We start from the raw sequence: 15,313 nt of genomic DNA on the forward strand, positions 1-15,313 counted from the left end.
TTTTTGCATTTCAATCACTTCCAGAAGTCCCAAAATTTTACTTCTGTTTTGATTAATAGCATAAATCTTAAATGATCATTCCTGCACTTGTTCCAGAAGATGAAATGCATTATTGAGCCACAATCCTTCTGTTGCTATGAACATGTATGTATAAGTCAAAGTGAAGCTATAACATTTTGGGATACTCCATCTAGAAATCACTTTCCTTGAAGTTTTATTTCAAATGAGTGACTAATGTATCCAGTAGGTGATAAATAGATAAGTAGATAAGTAAATAAACAAATAAAGCCTCATTTCCTTCTCATAATTTTATTTTCATTTCTTGGAGTTGAAATTTCAGACCAAGATGAAATGGCTGTTGTTTTGCAAAATATATCACATAAGCAATTACTAAAGATTACTAAATATTATATTAGTCACACACAAATATATTTTATTATATAAGCTTCTCATTATTTTTTGCTTAAAGGATGAAAGTTAACAAAGATCTATCATAAATGTATAATACTCTTCAATATAAGATAACAATCTCTGAGTTTCTGCTGAATCTAACAAATGCATAAAATTGCATATAAGGAAAATGTATCCTTGTGTCCACATGTAATTAAATAGTCTGAAGACATGGGCCAAAGAAAACTAATCACCAAAGTTTTCTAAGTCACATATGGCTCCTCCAGATTTTTCCTTCTGATTGTATTTGATAGCTTTATGTTGTTCTTCAAAAATTGAACTATGCATCTTTGGGTTTTCCAAAGTTGGCACAAACACCACACCACAACAAAATAGTTATATACCATGTACACTCGGTCAACAATACCACTTTGGACCATTAAAATCATGTTGTTAGCAAAATAGTGAGCCAGTAAAATGTTCGTCTTAAAAATCCAACCAAAGGTTATATCAAGACTTGCTTTAATCCACCCCTCCTAACAAGACTTCCTCATGGATTCAGATATTCTCTGAATATCTATTGTCTATATTAAACGCAGTACACAAGAAAGAGAGAGTATTGGATCTTACTTACTATGTTTGACCCCGAAAATAATTACTATAATAATCACAAAGAGAATCTTCATTAAGGATGCTCATTCTTTCCCTCTATCCCTCACCCCTTTTCTTTTCTATAGATGGTTTATATATTTGTAAGTATTATACATATGTCTTCATAATAACATTTTGAAGGTGTACTCACATGCTTTCCAAGACGACAAAAATATAGCCAAAATGACTTAGCCCATGTCTTGTGTCAAAAAATCCATATATAATGTCCTGAATGCATTATAAACATAGTAAAATAGAAGATAGTAAGCTCCAATTTCTCTTCAGTGAGGAACAGGGGATAAGTATCATTCAGGATGACTGAGACCATATTCATGTTCAGCCACAATGCTTTTCTGAGTGTCTCAAGTTGGCTAGTTTCAAGAATTCATTTTTGATCCAGACCTCATATGACTAAACACAGAATGCCATTGATCTCTTTTATGTACTCTAGGGATAGCCAACACAGTGATTTGCTCAATCATTCTTATATGTGTCTCTATTATATTTATATATCATCCCAGCATTAAGGGTTCTGGTGGTACATGTTAATAGAGGTAGAAGAAGAATGCTATGAAGTTAATGCCTTTAGGTTAGATTACTTTTCCCTTCCTCTCTCTTCCATTCTCTCTTCCTGTCTTCCATTCATTCATTTTTTCTATCATTTTTTTTTGTGATAATGGAGATCAACCTTAGTGTCTCACACATGCCAGGCATTCACTACCACAGAGCCACACCTCTACCCCCTAGATGGAATTGTTGTAATCTATTTTATGAAAGTTTCCAACTGGTCTCATTTGGGCCAAACCATAATATATCCTGTGTAATAACACTGAGCATTCCCTCAGTTGATCAGTTGACATTATTTCACACCCCACTGCATATCAGTTACATTTTCAGAATATATTTTAAAGATTTATAAAATCAGAAGAACATTGGGATGAAAGAGGTCAAAGTTAAAATCACAGGCTCTAGAATCAACTACATAATTTTACTTCAAAGTTAGTATTTATTAACTGTGTGACCCAAAGAAAGTTTTTGATTTCTCCATTTTGTCATCTCTTAAATTTCATAGCACCTTTTAGGATTACTGAAATGTTACAAAACATTTCAAATAATGTCTAGCATGAAGTAAACACTATGACAGAGTTAGCTGTTATTATTATGGAAGCTTTATTATCACAAAGGGATACAGAGGAAACTCTGGCTTAGCACCTTCACTTAGAGGATGGCAAATGTTTAGTGGTAGAGTATAAACTAGAACATGGAACAAGGATTTCTAATCTCCAAGTCAAGTGCTCCTGCCCCTCATTAGTTCACTGCTTTATTCTGTTAAATCCTCTATTGTTCTCTAATTGTTGTCTTTCTGTTGAAATTGATCCTACAATTCCAAACTTTGTTAGCCATTTTCATACACTGTTTCTTTAATGTTCAAAAGAGTGTAACACAATGTGGAGCTTGTCCCAAGTTCTCAATCAATAGTCGTGTGCAGTTGGGAAATTTTGATAACAGAATACACAAGACACTTCATGCTGATGCTGCCACTCATCTATCTATGTAGTATTTATTCTAGGTAATCTTAGCATCCCCCTTGCATTCCTTCATGCTAGTGTGCTTATATATATTTTCCTTTGGGTACCCATACCGCAAAACTTCTTGATTAAAAAGAGTACATTAAATGTAAAAGCCCATTCTGAAATTTTTAAACTTTTTCCTCATCTTTACCTCATATATTTATATGTCTTTACTTCTCATATATTTAAAATTCCTACATCATGGATCATAAACAGTGCGAATGTATCTAACAAAGAAAGACATTTTATCCAATTTTAAGCGTAAAACTTCATTCCATCTTTCATCAGCTAATCTCATATTGGTGACACAGGATCAAGTTAATTCTGAACATATATGCAGCTACTGTCTAACTCAGGATTCATACTTTTTTGTAATAATTCATATTATAATATTCAGTAATGTTTATATTCTATTAGTCAACATACTGTTAATAAAGAGAAAATTGTAAACTGTTACATGAATGTTAATACCTGAATTTAAATCTGCTTAACTATTGATTATATTTTCAATTAAGAAACCATTCACCAAGCACTTTTTACTGTGTATTTCACCTGAAAATATTCCTTAGCCTAGATTTTTAAAAATATATTTAAGGATTTCAAGTAGTAAAAAAGAAAGCAATAGAGAAGTCAAGTTTTCATTTATTTTTAATTATTGGAAAGAACATCATTGATCTGAGTTTTCTAGAGATTATAGCTGTAAGGAGTCATTATATTGCTTATTGGGAACCAAATGTCACAATATGGCGCATCCCAAACTTCAATTTTTAACTGTCAATCACCCTTATCCACTAACCCTGCTTGCCTTCCATCCATGGTCCTCCTCAGTGTTCCTTATTGATGTTATATTCCATATCTGTTTGTTTTACTCCCTCTCAACACATTTTTCATGCCTTTCCTTCATCTTTGGTTTACTTCTATTTTTTATGAATCTTGATGATCATGGCTCCTCAAATTACAGATGTAACCACTAAAACATTCTCTAACTAAAAATATCACACACATGGCTTAACTGTGGGAATATTCTGAGCACACATAAAGAATGTGACATTCCAACTTAGTGTTGGATGATGTACTAAAAATACTTTACCCATGCTTAGAGTTGTTTTTCCATGGAAATTCAGAATATGTGTTACAACATTACCACTGTCACTGATCTTCAATTTAAAATCTGCATCTCAATATTTGGATAAATAACAACTTATTACCTAATTTACTCAACTTTACTCTGCTAGCCTATGACTGATTTTGAACAGATGAGGACCCTGGGAACACACAATGTAACTTCATTGTGAAAATATAATAATATTAAAAATGTTGTTTAAGTTAGATTTAACAGCAATAGGGAATAAATACTTTTTGTATACTCATTTGGAATTTGTGAAAAATTATAATTATAAATCCACCACCACAAAAAGTGAAATAGTAATAATATACAGCCAGGGTACAATTAGATCAAAAACTCACATCTGATTAATATTTTTATAAAAAGCAAATAAGGCTCAACTTATATATCTTATTAGGACATTTCTAGATTGTCTTCATAAGAAAATTCTAAAATTTGATAAGGAATTTTAGTACAATTTTGTGGAATTACTTTTAAGAAGGGGAAATACAAAGAACAGATACACAAAAATCTGAGTGAAAAGACTTAAAGTCTTTCTCAAAATCTTCCTAAGAGCATTGAGCTATCAGCAACACTAAAGAATATTTTTTGCAGCTATAATAATAATAATAATAATAATAATAATAATAATAATAATAATAGAAGTTTCCGCTAAGAATTTGTAAATATTCCTGTGTATGGAGAGTCCATAAACAAAATCATTTCCCTCATTACTTAATTATTCCTCCACATTCCAGTAATCCCAGCAGCTTGGGAGGCTGACGCAGGAGGACTGTTAAGTTCAAAGCCAGCCTCAGCGAAAGAGAGGTGCTAAGCAACTCAATGAGACCCTGTCTCTAAATAATATACAAAACAGAAGTGGGGATGTGGCTCAGTTGTTGTATGCCTCTGAGTTCAATCCCTGGTACACAAGAGAACAAAAACAAAAACAAAAACTTACCAATCCTCAGGCCACTATTAAACCACTATTAAGAGGAAAAGGTATACAACTAATTACTATCAATGTTGGAGATTTAAGGTAATGGAAAATTGTCATGTGCAAATGAAATTTATACAATATAAAAAACCTGAATTGAAAAAGAAAAGAAGAAAAGTGGTTGTGTGTGTGTGTGTGTGTGTGTGTGTGTGTGTGAGAGAGAGAGAGAGAGAGAGAGAGAGAGAGAGAGAGAGAGAAAAGAAAAAGAGGATTAGAAGATGAGCATTTCATTAAAACTGAGTTCTGTTATGATTCATCTTGAACTCTAGGCAAATCCTTCATGTATGTATTTCACCATTATAGAACAGGTAAAACAAATGCTTGACATCTCACAGATGTTTTATGAGCTAAAGAAATAAGAAAAAATCCTTTTATGTGTAATAAATAAACCCTATGAAAATAGAAGTATTGCTGAAATTCTCATAAACTGAAGAGCAAAGCAGCTATTGGGGGAGGGGGTGGGGGAATAAATAAACAACAGGGATGAAAGGAATGCAAGTCAGGTGCCAATAAAGTTTTCTTTTTTAACAATGGTATCCCCTTCAAATCTAACACCCAATATTAGAGTTTAGCAATTTACCTATAGAGTTGACTTATATTTTGGTAACTGTTTTCATAGTATAAAATTTTAACAAAAATACAAATCAGTCAACTGGGATAAACTCAATTCACAAAACATATGTATAAAATTTATTTCTGCAAATAAGAAGCTGTGAACAGAAAAGAAAATACACAGAAGTATTGAATGTGCATGTGACATCAGGCTGAACATGAAAGACGTTTCATTACACCTGGCACTATGAAGAAAGGAAATGTTGATACAAACCCATCATAGAGCAGTTGACATCATGGATAGGAGAGTTGTTATGTTGTTATGCATTCTGGCAAGCAAACCTTTTGCAGAACTGAAGGTTATTTTAAGCATTAAAACTTCAAAACCTAATTCATAATTGATGCGTGCTCTCTAATGTCCCCCACTTCTACTCCATCCATAAACATGGAGACAAGTATCAACACACACACACACACACACACACACAGTCACAGTCATCTCTAAGAACCTATGCTTCCTAAGTAGACTTAGGAACTGGTGACTGTGCACTATGGAGTCTGTGGGAATGGTGCTACCTGTTTTCTCTACATTGTGAGCTCTGACTATTGTGCATGTGACTTCTAACTTACCCCAAGCCAGCCTTGCATGGCTACTGCTAATGAACAAGGGTCTAACCAAACACTTCTCACCTCCACTGCTCTCTTTCCATCTTTTTTTTTTGAGTTTTAATGTTTTATCTTTTGGGGTGCTAGCTCCATATTTTTTGGAATTTTCTTGAAAAGATTTCAGGAAACTCTTCGGAGAAATCCTTCTCTTCTGAAGCTTTCTATAATCCACATACAGAAAAAGCATTAATATCTTTTATATAGATGTATCTACCAAAGCATATACCACATTATAATTGTATTTATACTTTGAATTTATATAATTTAGATTATACATTATACTAGTAATACAATTAGTTGTACTATTTATATATTATTTTATATATTTTGCTTTAATATTCAATATACTTTTATGTCATATAATTTCATACTAATACATATTAATATACATGTTTTATATAGGTGTATATCTATATAGATCCAAATGCATACCCACACATACATACATATTCATATAGTAGTTTTTCACTTGATTATGAACTTTTTAGGGAAAAGACTAAATTTTATTCAATTTGTAGTCACCTGCTGACCAATCAGGAAGTATTTGTAGTTTGGGGATGGGGGTAGATATTTTGCAATAGAATCCTTGCCCACCATATATGTGGCCCTAGATTCGATCTGCAACATTACAAATAAAAAGAAAATGATATATGTACATATGTGTGTGTGTGTATGTGTGTGTGTGTCTACATTTGAAGTATGAATGGGTGAGGGGCATTAGACTGTTTCTTCCTTCTCAACCTCAAATCATATGCTCACAGTGAAGCAGTTGCCATGTTTACACTTGGAGTTGGCATGTGTGTTTAGTTACTACTTCCTGCCAAATAGTTACTTCTTTCCAAATATGTTTATTTTTTGCTTTAAGAATCATTATGGATAATTGAAAGGCTAGAAATGGTTTAAAGAAAAAACAAATATTACTCTAGGAAGAAAGTGCATAAAGACTGCATAAACTAACACATGAAGTTTAATATAGCTTTGGCCATAACAGTACCATGTACCGTCCTTACAGATATGTAGCCACTTTGAAGTAATCACGGTAAAGGGTTACCAATATATGAAAAAAGTAAATTTTTATGGGATTTTTGACAACAGTGCCTCTTCCTCTTTTTTGAAAGAAAAAGAAGTTATTAAGAAATATAAAGTGCTTACTGGAAGAGAATTATTCATCAAAAATTCAATTGACTTTAGTCATTTGGCTTCTTTGAACTTAGAGTTTTTTGTTTTCTTGTTTACTAAGGATTGAGTCCAAGAGCCAGGTAAGGCAATCCTACCAAGTAGGAGAATTATGCTCACACCATCAGAACAATTTTTCTAAGCGCTTTAGTTCAGCAATGAGAGCCTGAGCTTAGGCAACTCCAGGCAAATCTTGTCAATAGCCACATTTTGATCAGCCCTAAGGGACAATGGAACCACCAAATAAAGTAATACACAAAGGTCAACTCACAGAAATTTTCCCCATATTTTTGTACTTTTAAAATTTACACCAAATTCTGAAGCAGAGACCTCAAACAGACAGAACCTCTGGATTTATGCTCATGAGGATGAATGCCCAGTCATCTGTTCCTTGAGAAGCCACAGTTGTTTGCCAGAAATGAAAAGATATTATAGTCAGTGTACATTCTTTGCTCATTGCTAAATAATGTCATTGATGGTATCAAATATAATTGGATAGTTCTCAATTTTCATGTAATTTACATCACATGCATATCTGTGGTCCCTTATCCAATCTGTTTTCTTACCTTGGTCACCCACTCAAGAGAGTCAGTAGCCACAACAGTTGCTCCATGTTCAGAAAAAGCCATTGTCCTGTGTATTCTTAAAATGGTGCTCCTGCTTAAGAAAACAGAATCCCTTGTGCTGTGATATGGTAGTAAATATCAATATCTACTAAGTTAAGTAAAATAAATCTGTACCTTAAGTGCCTAGAAGTATTTGGAATACCTCTTTTACTCAATAAAAACATTTTTATAATTTGAAAGAAAGGCATTATTATAGTATCACATATCAGAAAAACAAAAGATGCTGCTTTCACATTTGAAATATTTTGTTTGTCGGTGGTTTATGGGGTGTGTAAGAAAACCAGAAGTTACTGATGTAAGTAAGACCTAATAACTTTGCTGACAGATAAGTTTCATGCAAGTATAACAGAATGTTCAAATAAGTTATTTTTGAATAAAGGTGTTTATGTCCAACACAATTCAATGCCTCAGGCTGTAGGCTCCTATAACTTGGCTTGAAGGATGTCTAGTTTTTGCTAAAACAAAAGTAAGAGATAAATTACATCAAGAGAACCCCTAGTTTATGTGCTTTGCTCTGTCTTGCTTATAGAGATCTCTTTATAAAATACAATGCCTGAGGGTACAGGCAAGGTGCAGATTCAAGTATTTCTCTGTTCAATGCCAAGCAAATAAATGAAAATGAAATAAAATGACAGTAACATAGTCTTACAAGCATCAGGAAGCTTGATCCTTTATCTGTCAGCCTCTTTAACTTTTTCCAACTGTATTGAGTGTTCCTCCTTTATTATTTATTGATCTAGGAACAAAACTCTGTACATACCTATTGGCTCTTAAAAAAATTACATTTTCCCAGCATGCTGTAGTGATACAAGCACAGCACAATTCACAATAGCCAAGTTATGGAACCAGATCAGGTGCCTGTCAAGAGATGAATGCATAAAGAAAATGTGGTATATATGGACAATATAGTTTTACTCAGCCATAAAGAAGAATGAAATTATGGTATTTGCTGGTAAATGAATGAAACAGAAGAACATCATGCTAAATGAAATAAACCCTCAGAAAGTCAAGGGGCATTTTTTTTCTCTCAAATGTGGAAACTGGAGCAAAACAAGGGGAGAAATTGGGGTATCCCATGAAAATTGAAGGGAGGTCAAGGGAACAGGAAGAAGGGAAGGGAAGAAGGATAAGAAAAGGGAGGAGCCATAGAATGATATTTTAAATTATGCTATGTACATATATGAATATACCACAGTGAATTCTACCTTTAGGTATATCAAAGCACAAATTTAAAAAATAAGAAAAAATAAATAATAAATAGAAATAAAACCAGTAGAGGAAGGGGAACAGAGGGAGGGAGGAGGAGAGAGATAGAAGAAGTAGGCTGGGGATGTGGCTCAAGCGGTAGCGCGCTCGCCTGGCATGCGTGCGGCCCAGGTTCGATCCTCAGCACCACATACAGACAAAGATGTTGTGTCTGCCAAATACTAAAAAAAATTAAACATTAAAATTCTCTCTCTCTCTCCCTCTCTCTCACTCTTTCTTTAAAAAAAAAAAAAAGAAATCAAAATGAAGCAAATTATATTCTATGCATGTATGATTATGTCAGAATAATTCCCCTACTATGTATAATTTTAAGGCACTAATAAAAAATTAAAAATTATATCTCCCAAGTCATATCCAAGTGGTATGTCTTGATTCCTAAAACATGCTTTTTTATGATTGCTTCCAAATTTCACCTCCCTGATGAGATCTTCATAAACATGCCATACTCTTTTTTTCCTACTCTGTTCTTGGCTTTATCTTTATCTAAAACATTTATAGCTGTTTAGTGGACTCTGATGCCAATTTGCTATATAGATTATAAACTCCTGTGGGAAGGACTTTGTTTATGTTTTGTTTACAGATGAATCATCAGAGGCTTAAACAGTAACTGATGGCAAGTCACTAACCTTGGGCAGGGTCCTCAGACCTAGGATTCACAGGATAAATAAGAGAGGGGAGAAAGTAGTCTGGAAGAGTAACTGGAGTTGGACATAGGAGAGCCACAGAAGGCTTTCTTCCTGACTCTGGGTGGGTAATTGGCTTGCCTTTCAAAACAGACTTTATCTTTAAATCCAGTTCCTCTGTCTCTTTTCTAAGCCTCTGTGTGCTCCTTCACCAGAACTCCAATGCTTTTCCCTGTGCCATTTCCTTGTAGAATTCCCATAAATTTACATAAGAAAGGTAAGTAAGGAAAGTCTCCTCCTAGAAATATTGACTCTACTTGACCTATAAGGACCAACTTTTCCAGTTTTCTCAGGACTTTCATTAATTTTAACCCCAAAGTTAAAGTTTTATTGATTTTTATCCCACATCTGGGGAAACGTTTCAGTCCCAAGCAGGGCATGAGATGGTCACCCTAACAATATCTCAGTATATGGGCAAAGTTTTCCTGCCTGGAAACATGTCCCTGGATTTAGATCTCTTAAATTGTTTTAGCTCCTTCTCTTCTTCTACTCTTGCTCTTTTAAGACCATAGAGCTTTGCACAGTAGCCATCATGACAGTTGCTCTGTTGATAAAAAAGCACAGAGTAAGGACTAGAGGCAAATCAGATATTAGTACAGCTCCAAGAACCCTGGGAGTTGGAAAATTCTGCTTTGACTAGCTATCTTGAATTCTCACTGTTGTGGTTTGAATTAGGAATGTCCCCCAAAAGCTCAAGTCTTGGTCCCCAATGCACCAATATTCAGAAGTAAGACTTTCGGTGTCCTGAAGTCTCTAGTCTCATCAGTGGATTAATCCATTTGATGTATTAATAGTTTGGATGGATTTGGGGAGGTGATAGAAATTACAGGAAGTAGGAACTAACGGGAGGAAGTAGGTCACTGGAGGCCTGCCTTTGGGGAATATATCTTGTCCCTGGCCCCTTTCTCTCCTTCATCCCCACCCTTTTCTCTTTCCCTAATGCCATGAACAGCTCGCTTTCCTTTGTCATGTCCTTTCACCAATGATGCTTCTGCCTTAAGGCTGGTCATCCATCCACTAAATCTTTAGAAATAACCCTTTCTGCCTCTGAATTGTTATGATTGGGTATTTTGGTTAGAGTGAGGAAACACTAACACATTCACCTAGGATGATTCGCTCAAATCCTCAGTGAAACTCAAACCAAAAGATAATTAACATCTGGAAAAAAAATTCAATGTAGAATTCAATGTCATCTTACAATCAATAAGCAAATTTACCTGAAAATATACTCTAATCTATAGGAAGTCATTTGCACTCTATGCAAAGAACAGTTTGACACTAGATATTTTAAAGCTACAACATGGTCTATTTTTTAGTTTGAATCACAGATGAGTAAATATTCACTAAGATAGTAACATAACTGCCCAAGAGGAGAACATCAGCTGTACTACCATCGAGAGGAAATTCATTACAAACAGAGATCAACTACAAATGCCTCCAATGCTACTCTGCTTCATCCATATTGCATCACTGTTGTAAAAATGGCAGTAATTTAGAATTTAGGACTCCTGGTTTAACCCTAGATTCTCTGTATGTTGATATGAGAACTTGATTAATCACAAAACATTTCTAAGGTAATCAATAAATAAGAAACAATAGGAACTAACCTGCATACTTCACATGACTATTGTTAGATGAGTGAGAGAATGATTTTGGAAGATTTTCTCATACATTTACATAAGTTACATGAACCATTTGCTAATATCTGTTCTTCATGTCACATTCAAGGATGAGGCCTTAAGCAATTGACAGGAGAGCTGAATTATAGCCACCAAAGATGTAAGAGATGCAGGGAGCTTGAATTTGGAGCATTATATGCTGTTAGCAAAGCATGAACTATGCCACAATAAAATTTAGAACAACCAGGTAGAGTAGTGATGGGCAATCGAGGTTCTTGCAAGTGGACATGCAGAAATCTGTAAAGAAGACAATAGGTTAAATGATTTGTTCAGCATCATACAAAAGTTTCCTTTAATTTTTTTTTCTTACCTACTTTGAGTAAAAATGGAAGGTATCTTGCAAAGTGAAAATAGAAGAATCAGCCCTAAACCTAAGTTTAAAAAAAAAAAAAAACACCTCAAATCTGTCTTCTTTTCCTTGAATTATAATAGAAAAAAATATCCTGTTCTGGGAACTCAAAGGTCTGCAAGCAGCAACCTGCTTGTCCTTGGGGAAAATCTGTCTGCAACAATTTCCTCATCTATAAAATAATAATATCTATGTTATTTTGTGTTTTTTAAACTATTAGGTAAAATAGAGTTAATAAGAAAGAAGAAGAAGGAGAAGGAGAAGGAGGAGGAGGAGGAGGAGGAGGAGGAGGAGGAGGAGGACAGATCATCACGTGGGGAGTTTAGGAGTTTCCATTTTATCCTGAAACCTAACAACGGCTAACAAACTGAACAAACTGAAAAATGAAAAATGAATAATTCTTTGATCCATCAGAAAAGAAAAGTCACATGGAAACTCATTCTTCTCAAACTTGGAAAAGACTGATAAAGAGATTCACAACTTACAGGATCAGAGACCACCCCCCAAGAAGAAATCTCTATAGGAATCAGCGTCAAGGTAGGAAACTCTAAACTATAATTGACAAATTGTTGGAGGCTCAGAGGTAAAATCCCCAAGGGAATTTGGACATGAGGGGACCCATGTAATTTTCTGAGTTAAACCTACAGAAACTCTATCAGGTCCTCTCAGAAAATATATAAGAAAAATCTCCCCACATTTCCAGCAAAAGGAAGAAAAAAGCATTTTTTTTTTTCTTAACAAAGCCTGCCTTCAAGAGAAACTATTCTACCAGATCATAACCTGGTGTTATATCACAGCCTAGTTGACCTGGGGGAAAGGGAAGTGTTCAACTCTAGTCAGCTATAGCTTTCCTCAGGAAAAAGGGAAAAGCTAGCTCAGGCTCCATTCCCCCTGCATCATTCTACTTGGAAGAGAAATACATACTTGCAGGCAGACTGTCCCACCTAAGGGGAGGAGAAGACAGGAGCACTGGAGAAGTTCAGGTTCCAGAGACAAAGGCTCACCCAAACACTGGGACCTAATCAAGAACTATGGAAAGCTAGCCCTGATCCCACCCACTTGACCACTATGTTAATAAAGGCCTATTTACTGCAGTTCTTTTCACCAAATACCTCTGGTCTGTCTTTCAACAAATAATTACAATCTATATTACAAGGTAAAAAGTAATGTTTTAAGAGATTAACAAATGTCTTAACCAGGATTAGATATGGTAAGAATATTGGAATTATCAGATCAAGAATTTTAGAAAATTATCGTTGACATGGTAAGGGTTCTAATAGAAAATTTAGGCAAAATAATGGAACAGATGAGTAATGTAAGCAGAAAGGCAACAATTCTAGGAAATAATCAAAACAAAACACTAAAAATTAAGAAATGTTCTAACATGAATGAAGAATACTTTTGATGGGCCGAGTAGTGAACATACTAAATGAATGAAATAGAATGAAAAAAAAAAAAGAATCCCTGTTCTTGAAATCCCTGTTTTTGAAATATGACAATAGAAAATTCCAAAACAGATGAACAAAGAGGAAAAATTACTGTACAAACCACAGCAGAATATGAAAGAATTGTGGAACAACTACAATAGGTATGAATTAGACAAAGGGGAATGAAGGGAAGGGAGGGGCGATAGAAATATGAAAAACAGTGAAATGAATCTGCTACAACTTTCCTGTGTATATAGATGAATACACCACAGTCAATCTTCACATCATATATAATTACAAGACTGGGATCCTAACATGTTTATATAAATATGTCAAAATAAACTCTACTGCATATCTAAAAATAACAAACAAAATTTAAAAAAAAATAAATATATTAAAGTATATGAAAAAGAAGAAAGAAAAAAAGGAAAAGAACTAAAGCAATATTTGAAGCATTAATGGTTGAGAATTTCTTCCAAATTAGTGTCAGGCACATTACCACAAAAGCTATAGGCTCAAGAAGAAGAAAAAAAAAACAAGCAAAACAAAATCACCCCTGCAAATATCTATACAAACTTCAGGAAACCAAGATAAAGAAAAAGTTTTTGAAGGAACTCAGGGGGAAAAAAACCTTCCCTATGGAGAAGCATAGATAAGAATTCCATCAGAAATCTCAGAAACAATGAAAGCCAGAAGAGAGGGTAGTAGTTATGAGATTTTAAAAGGGACTAACTGGAATTCTATGCTCTGCAAAACAAGACTTCAAAAGTGAAGGAGAAACCAGACTTTCAGAACCTGCACTGAGGGAATTTGTTGCCAGTAGACATTGTTTGCAAGAAGTGTTAAAATTCTTCAGAAGTAAAGTGATACAGGGCAGAGTCTTGGAGGCACATGAAGAAAGGAAGAGCACTGGAGAACAAATACGTGAAGGTTAAAACAAATAAAAAACTCTCATTCTTGGTTGAGCTATCTAAAATAGTTTGCTCAAAATAATAATAGTAAAATGTATTTGCTATGTCTTTAGATATTAGTATATATGCCTGTATTTAAGTGAAATGAATAATAGAAATGATACAATTAGAAATATCTTGTTATTTTAAAGTAAAAATATAGTATCATTTGGAAAAAAATGTGGACTCATTGTAAATGTATATTGCAAACTCTAGAGTATCTACAGTAAAATTTTAGAAAGAAAGATACAATTGATATTACAAGAAATGAAAAAATGAAAGCATATAAAGTGCCCATTTAAAACTGGGAAAGAAGCTGGGTACAGTGGTGCACACCTATAATCCCACCTACTTGGGAGGCTGAAGCAGGAGGATTGCAAGTTCAAAGTCAGACTCAGCAATTTAGGAAGTCCCTAAGCAACTTAACAAGACCCTGTCTCTAGATTAAATAATATAAAAACAAAACAAAACTGGGGAATGTGTCTCAGTGGTTAAGCACCCCTGAGTTCAATCTCTGGTACCAGGGATAAAAAAGTAACTACAAAAGACTAGAAAAGTGTGGATGTCAAAAAGAGGAATAAACAACAAGGACAAAAAGTAGAATATAGCAACAAATATAATACATATTGATTCACTAGCATCAATTGTTACCTTAAATGTCTTTCCTATGTACATACATGAACACACCGCAGTGAATCTCACCATCAGAACAAGACTGGGATCCTAATTAGAATAATATATATTCGATGCTTGTATAACTATATCAAAATTGGCTCTACTGTCATATATAACTAAAAAGAACCAATAAAAAAGAAAATTTATAGTATTGTTGGCTATATTAGAAAAGAAGAATGATCAAAAATCAACATCCATGCTTCAATCATAGGAAAAAAAATAAATGAAACACAAAATAAGCTGAAGTAAATTAATAAAAAAGTAAAAAAATCAATGAAATTTAAAAACAGGAAATCTGACAATACCAAAACTAAAAGCTGTCTCTTTGAGAGGATCAATAAAATCAATAAAACTCTAGCAAAGCTAAGAAAAAAAGTGAGAAAACACAAGTTATTAATATAAATAACGAAAGGACTATCACCACATATTCCTCCAGACATTCAAAAAATAATAAAGGATAACTACAAACAACTGAATACCCACAAATTTGACAGCCTACATGAAATGCACCTATTCCTTGAGAAACACAGTTTGCTAAAACTCACACAGA

The 15,313-nt window shown here is 34.0% G+C and overlaps 2 pseudogenes across 2 annotated transcripts in view; one reads left to right on the forward strand and one right to left on the reverse strand.

Annotated features, from left to right (window-relative positions):
• The window catches only part of LOC308652549 (lethal(3)malignant brain tumor-like protein 3), an 81,054-nt pseudogene extending 73,317 nt beyond the window's left edge, over positions 1-7,737 (reverse strand). The window contains exon 1 of the transcript in view: positions 7,675-7,737. The product of the transcript in view is annotated as a lethal(3)malignant brain tumor-like protein 3 (transcript). The remainder of the gene's footprint in view (positions 1-7,674) is intronic.
• The window catches only part of LOC308653305 (heat shock factor protein 2-like), a 174,435-nt pseudogene that overhangs the window by 126,100 nt on the left and 33,022 nt on the right, over positions 1-15,313 (forward strand). The window lies entirely within an intron of this gene.

This window comes from Spermophilus citellus (assembly GCF_964194105.1).
Source record: "Spermophilus citellus genome assembly, chromosome: 1".
Lineage (NCBI taxonomy): Eukaryota > Metazoa > Chordata > Mammalia > Rodentia > Sciuridae > Spermophilus > Spermophilus citellus.